The sequence below is a fragment of the Coregonus lavaretus genome (assembly GCF_964263955.1).
Source record: "Coregonus lavaretus genome assembly, chromosome: 2".
Lineage (NCBI taxonomy): Eukaryota > Metazoa > Chordata > Actinopteri > Salmoniformes > Salmonidae > Coregonus > Coregonus lavaretus.
The window spans coordinates 30,507,288-30,517,920 of NC_139989.1; positions in this window are offsets into that span (position 1 = coordinate 30,507,288).

Here is a 10,633-nt window from a genome sequence, read left to right on the forward strand (position 1 = left end):
GAGGAGGAGCAGCCTCGGCCAAAACCGTGACACACGCCATCTGTCAAAACTAGTTTCATCACTGTGTATGTTACCTAATGCTACCGTGCACTTAACATTGTCCAGAATGTGTCTTTAACACTAATTAGCACATTACCTATTAAAACAACCTATGAGAATAGATTACTCTCAGAATTACTAAGACATTTGTATATTTTATACTAATACTAATGAACTAACACTAAATAAATATCATTTGTGGACCAAAGCCTTATGAATAAGATAAAGAGGATGATTAAATATATACTGTATCTTTAGAGAAGAGCTAAAGAAAAACAGGCTCATCGGGAAAGAAATTCTCAAAAATAAAAATAATAAGAAGAAATGCACAATCATCCTACAAAGGAAGCAATGTGGTCACAACAAACAGTCATCAGTGCTGTAGGACTGTAAGGGGATTTCACATGAAAGAATACTTGGTAATGTTTTATAATGCATTGCTTCTACATCTGCATTGCTTGCTGTTTGGGGTTTTAGGCTGGGTTTCTGTATAGCACTTTGTGACATCGGCTGATGTAAAAAGGGCTTTATAAATAACATTTGATTGAAAAAATGTGATTGACAAGACTAAAAAGGATAGATCCCCCAATCACCCTTCTCTTGCCTCCACTATTGTTTTGAATCTTCTCAGTATGTGACAAATCAATGGTGTAAAGAGGCTTCCTCTCCTTACCTACTTATTTGAAGTAATCTAAAAGAACTGGACAGATGAAATTAAGCCTACTGCTAAACGTCTGTCATAATAACACTTTCACCTACTCTGTCTTTTCAGACTAGTGCAGCTAAAGGAGCACCCTACTTCTGGGAAATCTGTGGGTGTGACTGTCAGGTTGGCTGGCTGGCTTCACATTCAGTCTTCACCCACTAAATTAAAATCAGGTAATATTTTGTAATTAATGTATACAACACATAAAGAAGCAAACAGACAAATCAGACTTGATATTTGTTTCTACAAGTTCATTGCATTACATAATGAACATATCAAATATTCTATTCCATCCAACTGTTTTGTGTGAGGACAAACAACTTGCCAGTCACCACCAATGTTCATACACTTTGGAACCTCAATTTCCCCCCTGTATTATACACTTAAGACAAGGACAGATGAGCATTGCATTGGTGACACAATTTTCCATTAAGATGGATAATGTCATTGTCAGCCGAAGGCACAACATTTCCTTTACATGCTCATTGAACTAGTGTTAAAAAGCCATTCAATGGTCTTGCTCAACTCTCCAAACACTTCAGAAGGCACGCACACATGTACCCACCCACACACGCACCCACACACCCACGCACACCCACACGCACCCACGCACACACACACACACGTCAGTGAAAGACTGATAGGCCTAATTAAGGTATGTATTTTTCACGTCAGGTCCAGTGGCACAAACAGGAAGACCAAGTGTCAATCATTTTACAGGTGCATCAATACTGGCTTTACAGATGTATTAGATCTAAGAACAAATCACAGTCATATAGGCCGCAAATGTGGTGCATGTGTCAATTAAAAAATATGTATTTATTTACACTGCTCAAAAAAATTAAGGGAACACTTAAACAACACAATGTAACTCCAAGTCAATCACACTTCTGTGAAATCAAACTGTCCACTTAGGAAGCAACACTGATTGACAATAAATGTAACATGTTGTTGTGCAAATGGAATAGACAACAGGTGGAATATATAGGCAATTAGCAAGACACCCCCAATAAAGGACTGGTTTTACAGGTGGTGTCCACAGACCACTTCTCAGTTCCTATGCTTCCTGGCTGATGTTTTGGTCACTTTTGAATGCTGGCGGTGCTTTCACTCTAGTGGTAGCATGAGACGGAGTCTACAACCCACACAAGTGGCTCAGGTAGTGCAGCTCATCCAGGATGGCACATCAATGCGAGCTGTGGCAAGAAGGTTTGCTGTGTCTGTCAGCGTAGTGTCCAGAGCATGGAGGCACTACCAGGAGACAGGCCAGTACATCAGGAGACGTGGAGGAGGCCGTAGGAGGGCAACAACCCAGCAGCAGGACTGCTACCTCCGCCTTTGTGCAAGGAGGAGTAGGAGGAGCACTGCCAGAGCCCTGCAAAATGACCTCCAGCAGGCCACAAATGTGCATGTGTCTGCTCAAACGGTCAGAAACGGACTCCATGAGGGCCCGACGTCCACAGGTGGCGCAGTGGTCTAAGGCACTGCATCGCAGTGCTAACTGTGCCACTAGATCCTGGTTCGAATCCAGGCTCTGTCGCAGCCGGCCGCGACCGGGAGACTCATGGGTGGCGCACAATTGGCCCAGCGTCGTCCAGTGTAGGGGAGGGAATGGCCGGCAGGGATGTAGCTCAGTTGATAGAGCATGGCGTTTGCAATGCCAGGGTTGTGGGTTCGATTCCCACGGGGGGCCAGTATAAAAAAATAATAAAAAAATGTATTCACTAACTGTAAGTCGCTCTGGATAAGAGCGTCTGCTAAATGACTTAAATGTAAAATGTAAATGTTGTGCTTACAGCCCAACACCGTGCAGGACGTTTGGCATTTGCCAGAGAACACCAAGATTGGCAAATTCGCCACTGGCGCCCTGTGCTCTTCACAGATGAAAGCAGGTTCACACTGAGCACATGTGACAGACGTGACAGAGTCTGGAGACGCCGTGGAGAACGTTCTGCTGCCTGCAACATCCTCCAGCATGACCGGTTTGGCGGTGGGTCAGTCATGGTGTGGGGTGGCATTTCTTTGGGGGGCCGCACAGCCCTCCATGTGCTCGCCAGAGGTAGCCTGACTGCCATTAGGTACCGAGATGAGATCCTCAGACCCCTTGTGAGACCATATGCTGGTGCGGTTGGCCCTGGGTTCCTCCTAATGCAAGACAATGCTAGACCTCATGTGGCTGGAGTGTGTCAGCAGTTCCTGCAAGAGGAAGGCATTGATGCTATGGACTGGCCCGCCCGTTCCCCAGACCTGAATCCAATTGAGCACATCTGGGACATCATGTCTCGCTCCATCCACCAACGCCACGTTGCACCACAGACTGTCCAGGAGTTGGTGGATGCTTTAGTCCAGGTCTGGGAGGAGATCCCTCAGGAGACCATCCGCCACCTCATCAGGAGCATGCCCAGGCGTTGTAGGGAGGTCATACAGGCACGTGGAGGCCACACACACTACTGAGCCTCATTTTGACTTGTTTTAAGGACATTACATCAAAGTTGGATCAGCCTGTAGTGTGGTTTTCCACATTAATTTTGAGGGTGACTCCAAATCCAGACCTCCATGGGTTGATAAATTTGATTTCCATTGATCATTTTTGTGTAATTTTGTTGTCAGCACATTCAACTATGTAAAGAAAAAAGTATTTAATAAGATTATTTCATTCATTCAGATCTAGGTTGTGTTATTTTAGTGTTCCCTTTATTTTTTTGAGCAGTGTAGAATGGAGACGTCTCTTCTTGACAGTGCTTTAGCTTTTCTTCTCAGGCTGTTAACAAATGCAAATTCTCATGCAAAATATAGTTCCGGAAAAAGTGAATTTGTCTGGCTGCCTAGTTTGTATAAAGGTATACACATCACATGCATAGGAACATTGCCTGTGGTCTTTTTCATTTCAGTAATTGCTCATCTCCTTTATGTTGTCATCAAATGTTGTCATGACACCCTATCATCAAAGTGAGGTTTTATGCTCTCTCTCTCAAATGTTACTTAATGGCAGATTGTAGTTTAATGAGTCTCATTACTTGAATGAGGAATTTGGATGCTTTTGAAATGTTTTACAGGGGGCCATTTTTTTATTGAACCTTTATTTATCTGGGCACTTTTGAGGGAAACATTTTTACATTTACATTTTAGTCATTTTAGCAGACGCTCTTATCCAGAACTACTTACAGGAGCAATTAGGGTTAAGTGCCTTGCTCAAGGGCACATCGACAGATTTTTCACCTAGTCGGCTTGGCGATTAGAACCAGCGACCTTTCGGTTACTGGCAAAACGCTCTTAACCACTAAGCTACCTGCCGCCCCGTTTATAAGAAACCTGGGGCCTCATTTATAAACATTGCATATGTACAGAATATACCCCAAAACATGCACGCGCCAGTTTTCATGCAAACATTGGCATTTATAAAAACTGAACTTGACGTGAAAATGTGCTTACCTCCACGTAAACTTTAGACCATGCGTACACACAATTTCTAGTGGTTGAAGTATTGCATTGCAAGCAGGCCGTTAATGAGAAGAGCAAACATCTATTTTATCTTTGATCATCTGAACTAATTAGAAATAGGAATTTATTTCCTATTTATTTTATTTCCATAATCATTGCTTTTCTGACTGTGATGGTTTAGAATACCATTCGTCACATCTGTTATTAGATAAGCTATTTCAAGTATTTTGCTCTGAGATCCGGAGCGCGGTTTACAGTATAATTTAATGAGAACAGACAGTTTATATTTTCCATTGACATAGCCTACTGTATTTCACATTTCTTGAGTAGACAATAATTCTGAATTGGTAGGCAGTGCAGCATATTGGGGGAAAAGTCAATACAAAACATTGTTGAATTAAACCCTTCTGCTAACAGGTCCACAACAATTTGTCGTGTTTTTTCCCCTTTTAGAAACAATCACAGTCCTTTGCCAAATACAGCAAAAGTCACTGCAAAATATTAAAACATTCTGGCAACACCTCCAAAAACATTTGATCAGATTTGCCATTGCTCTTTCTTTTAGAAACTGCTGTGGCCTAATCCCAATACTTCCAATTATACATTTTCACCATTAAAGGTGAATTAAGTGTGTTTTCCAGGCGGAGTTATAATGTGCACAGTTTTAGGAAATGGCCATTTTCAGAAATGGCATAAGCAGATATTAATGTGACATTACGCAACGTTTATAAATGAGACCCCTGGCCAAGCTTGCCAAGAGGGAAGTCATCTGTGTTAATCATGGTTTGTAATTTTTTCTGTCACTAAGTCACATGTGCAATTCACCTTTCATCTCAAAAACTGTATTATGCTGTCCCCTTCCCTTTTTTGTAATTTGTATCTAATTTTAGCCCATTTTCTCGTTATCCAATTGTGTATTTATGACCTTGTCTCATTGCGACAACTTCCCAACGGACTCGGAGAGGCGAAGATCAGGACATGCATCCTCCGAGACATCCCCCACCAAGCCGCGCTGCTTCTTATCCACACTGCTCCCTAACCCAGAAGTCAGCCGCCCCAATATGTCGGGTCGTCACTAGTTAACACAGCCACAAAGTCATAAACCCTGCCTATTTCCACAATTTCAAACCTAACCTTAACCCTAATCACACTGCTAACCTTAAGCCTAACCCTAACCTTAAATTAAAACCCCAAAAGTTATTTTTGTTTTTATAATTTTTTACTATATAGACAATTTTGACTTGGTTCAAGGAACCCCAGCCGGCCTATACCCTCCCCTAGCCCTGACGACGCTGGGCCAATTGTGCACCGCCCTTGGGAGCTCCCGGTCACGGCTCGCTGTGACACAACTTGGGTTCGAACCCCACTTCCCTTTCTTTACTGTTTTGAAATTAGATGTATAACTTCAACTGGTCCACAAACCCTATACACACACTGTCCCTTTTGCAGTGTAATTAAGTTATGTTTTGTTGCTATGAGGCTCCGCTTTAGACCGATACATGTCTTTTAAAGACACGTTATACCTCGCTCACACAAAATACACCTGCGTGTTAGACAAATATTTGACAAATGTAAACGTTCTGCCTTAAATTAGGCACAGGACCACCCTCAAGGCCCAAAACAGTCTAACAGGTCTCTCTCCTGTGTCACAAGGCACGTGACATATTGACATTGACTGTCTTTATTGGCTATGCCTGCATTCTATAAATAGTCAATACGGCCCATATGGCCCACCACCACCACCAACACCATTCCATAACCTCACCAACTCCTTGACTCCAGTCACCAGTCAATAGAAGGAAAGCAGTGGAATAATGGAAATCTCGTCTCTTACCTTTTGAAAGGAGGACAACTAGTAGAGTCACCAAACAGAGTGCTTTGTAGACTTCCATCGTTTCAATGCCCGCCACAATAGCCCGTCCTGTTTAGTGTTTATATTTTTATATTCCACCCTGCCTTCACTCCTCCCCTTTTATCTATCTTTCTCTCTCACACAGAAACCTGAGACACACCCACACCCTGATACACCTGTTCTCTCTCATCCTTCTCTCCTCCCTCTTTCCAAGTCAAACACTTTAGAACCGCTGAGGAACGTCTTGGTTGTCACAAGGGCAAGACCATTGGTTTTCCATTGCTGTAATCTGTGATCATTTCACCCGTCTATCTATCTATAGATGGGTATAGATATCTATCTAATCTGTAATTTATCCTGTGTATAAGAGAGGGTGTGTTGCACCGTTATGTTCAAAGGGTTGTGTGTGAGTTGTGTGTGTGACAAGAAGAATAGTTTACCGTGACCTGTTCAATGACAGACATGTATTTGTTTAAAATCTATCACTTGACGGATTCATTTCAGAGAGACAAGTAACCATGTATAAAAATATTTGTTTTATGTATTCAGTACAGTAATATGAGATTTGTATGTAAAACATTTACATTTATCCAGACCAACTTACAGTGAGTGCATTCATCTTAAGATGGCTAGGTTTTGCACCAACAACAAAAATCATACACATCTAAAATGTATGAATTAAAAATCTGAGATCAGTAATATTTTACACACACATGAAAGTACCCATAAGCAATGATTTCTGATGAAAGAACACAATGTGAAAAAGATGTGGGTATTGCGTTTTGGAAACTCTTCACACACTATATATACAAAACTATGTGGACACCCCTTCAAATTAGTTGATTCAGCTATTTCAGCCACACCCGTTGCTGACAGGTGTATAAAATCGAGCACACAGCCATGCAATCTCTATAGACAAACATTGGCAGTAGAATGGCCTTACTGAAGAGCTCAGTGACTTTCAACGTGGCACCGTCATAGGATGCCACCTTTCCAACAAGTCAGTTCGTAAAATTTCTGCCCTGCCAGAGCTGCCAGAGTCAACTGTAAGTGCTCCTATTGTGAAGTGGAAACATCTAGGAGCAACAATGGCTCAGCCGCGAAGTGGTAGGCCACACAAGCTCACAGAACAGGACCGCCGAGTGCTGAAGCTCGTAAAAATAGTCTGTCCTCGGTTGCAACACTCACTACCGAGTTCCAAACGACCTCTGGAAGCAACGTTAGCACAAGAACTGTTAGTCGGGAGCTTCATGAAATGGGTTTCCATGGCCGAGCAGCCGCACACAAGCCTAAGATCACCATGCGCAATCCCATGCATCGGCTGGAGTAGTGTAAAGCTCGCCGCCATTGGACTCAGGAGTAGTGGAAACGCGTTCTCTGGAGTGATGAATCACGGTTCACCATCTGGCAGTCCGACAGACGAATCTGGGTTTGGTGGATGCCAGGAGAACGCTACCTGCCCCAATGCATAGTGCCAACTGTAAAGTTTGGTGGAGGAGGAATAATGGTCTGGGGACGTTTTTTATGGTTCGGGCTAGGCCCATTAGTTCCAGTGAAGGAAATCTTAACGCTCAGCATTCTAGACGATTATGTACTTCCAACTTTGTGGCAACAGTTTGCGGAAGGCCCTTCCCTGTTTTAGCATGACAATGCCCCCGTGCACAAAGCGAGGTCCATACAGAAATGGTTTGTCAAGATCGGTGTGGAAGAACATGACTGGCCTGCACAGAGCCATGACCTCAACCCCATCGAACACCTTTGGGATGAATTGGAACTCCGACTGCGAGCCAGGCCTAATCGCCCAACATCAGTACCCAACCACACTAATGCTGTTGTGGCTAAATGGAAGCAAGTCCCCGCAGCAATGTTCCAACATCTAGTGGAAAGCCTTCCCAGAAGAGTGGAGGCTGTTATAGCAGCAAAGGGCTGACCAACACCATATGAATGCCCATGATTTTGGAATGAGATGTTCAACAAGCAGGTGTCCACATACATTTGGTCAAGTAGTGTATGTTGCCCTAAGAGTTGGTAGAATATTAGTACAAATAATTGACAGCTGTAATTTCTGCCAAAGGTGCTTCCACCAAGAATAAAACTCTGGGGTGTGAAGACATACGGAATTATCTTCGTTTTTAATTTTCTTTCACTTTGAAAAAGTTGGAGCAGGTTGTGTTGATCTGTAGGAACAAAATCAAATGTAATCCCTTTTTAGATTTAATTATAAGGCAGCAAAATGTGACAACTGTGCAAGGCACTGTATTGACAGAAGACATTACCTAAGGGTTGTGATGGGATGAAACCTGAAGGAGGAAAAAGCACCTGGACCAGCAGCATTCCTGTCAGTCCATTATGTTCTCTAGTGGCTGAGCCATATACACACATTGTTTTTCTTTGACCCACTTTGTTTCCCTCTCAAAGTACTTTCTGACAAATGTATTTAGTATTATTTGAGTTTCAGGCAGTCACCATTCTACGCATATGAAGTGTACTGTACATGTTACATGGTTGGGGCCATTTTATTCAGGGAATTAATTGGATATAGTGATTTAATATGGTGAGTGAATTGAATTGAGATGGCCCTCATCCTTGTGTCACACAAATCCAGTCAACCTGAATGTGTTGCTGTATGACCCATCCCTTTTTAATCACTTAACAAATCATGAAGTGAATGAGATGACCAGTTTGGGAGTGAACCACTTCTGTCCACTATTCTTCTCCTGAAGTGAAGTGTTAAAACGTACACTAGCTTGTGTTACAATTAGACCCACAATTTACATTGTAGAAAACATGAAGATAACTCCCACACACACGATTTTACCTCTGCTCATTTACTATCAATATTTTAGTCAGACTTTTTAGAAGAAATGTCTCTATTTTCTCCCTATTCCTCAGTCACACCAGTACTTACAGCCCAACCCCTCATTTCCTCTGCTACAAAATATCAACGCAACATGCAACAATTTCAAAGATTTTACTGAGTTACAGTTCATATAAGGAAATCAATCAATTGATTACATTCATTAGGTCCTAATCTATGGATTTCACATGACTGGGAATACAGATATGCATCTGCTGGTCAGATACCTTTAAAAAAAGGTAGGGGCGTGGATCAGAAAACCTGTCAGTATCTGGAGTGACCACCATTTGCCTCATGCAGCGCGACACATCTCCTTCGCATAGAGTTGATCAGGCTGTTGATTGTGGCCTGTGGAATGTTGTCCTACTCCTCTTCAATGGCTATGCGAAGTTGCTGGATATTGGCGGGAACTAGAACACGCTGTCGTACACGTCGAAAACATGCTCAACTGGTGACATGTCTGGTGAGTATGCAGGCCATGGAAGAACTAGGACATTTTCAGCTTCCAGGAATTGTGTAAAGATCCTTGCGACATGGGGGCTGTGCATTATCATGCTGAAACATGAGGTGATGGCGGCGGATGAATTGCACGACAATGGGCCTCAGAATCTCATCACGGTATCTCTGTGTATTGAAATTGGCATTGATCAAATGAATTTGTGTTCGTTGTCCGTAGCTTATGCCCCCCCTCATACGATCCCGTCGGTGAAGAAGCCGGATGTGGAGGTCCACACGTGGTTACACGTGGTCTGCGGTTGTGAGGCCGGTTGGACATACTGCCAAATTCTCTAAAACAATGATGGAGGCGGCTTAAAGTAGCAAAATGAACATGAAATTCTCTGGCAACAACTCTGGTGGACATTCCTGCAGTCAGCATGCCAATTGCACGCTCCCTCAAATCTTGAGACATCTATGGCATTGTGTTGTGTGACAAAACTGTGGCCTTTTATTGTCCCCAGCACAAGGTGCACCTGTATAATGATCATGGTGTTTAATCAGCTTCTTGTGCATATGAAATATTTCAGGGATCTTTTATTTCCGCTCATGAAATATGGGATCAACACTTTACATGTTGCTTTTATATTTTTGTTTAGTGTAAAATAAAAGTGAAAATACAGTCGCTAGCTATATCATTTGAAGAATGACCATTTTGAAATGATAGTAGGCGGTAACACCACCAACAACCATGGTACACAATGTCTAACCAAGGTACAAAGTTAATGGGGGCCTTATCACCAAACATGATTTATTAACCATAATTCACCTTTCACCTTTTAACCCCTACAGTCCCATGGCCTTTAGGCCGGGGTCAAACTCCTTCATGTTACCATGCTAGTATATTTGTATTTTCTCCTTCCTGTGGCTTCATCAAGTCATACTGGCCCACTTCCTGAGTAATGTTCTCATCAACTCTCAAAACCACTTGGTTAAATTAATCAAGTCCATCCAGTACTGTATATTCACACGAAAGCTGTGAAAATGGAAGGAATGCTAACCCTGTGTAGCCTTGGTGAACTGGCCATACCTGTTTATCTACCCATGTCTCTAATAATTATCCATACATACACACCAGGGGACACGGAAACACACACACACAGGATAAGAATACTATGGCTCATTAGGGCCTGAAAGTGCAAACTCATCGAAACGAAACGACAGACTGAGTTGCCACAGACAATTGAAGCGATCGACATAATGGAATGTGTGTTGACAAACATTTAATCAGAAATGATTCACG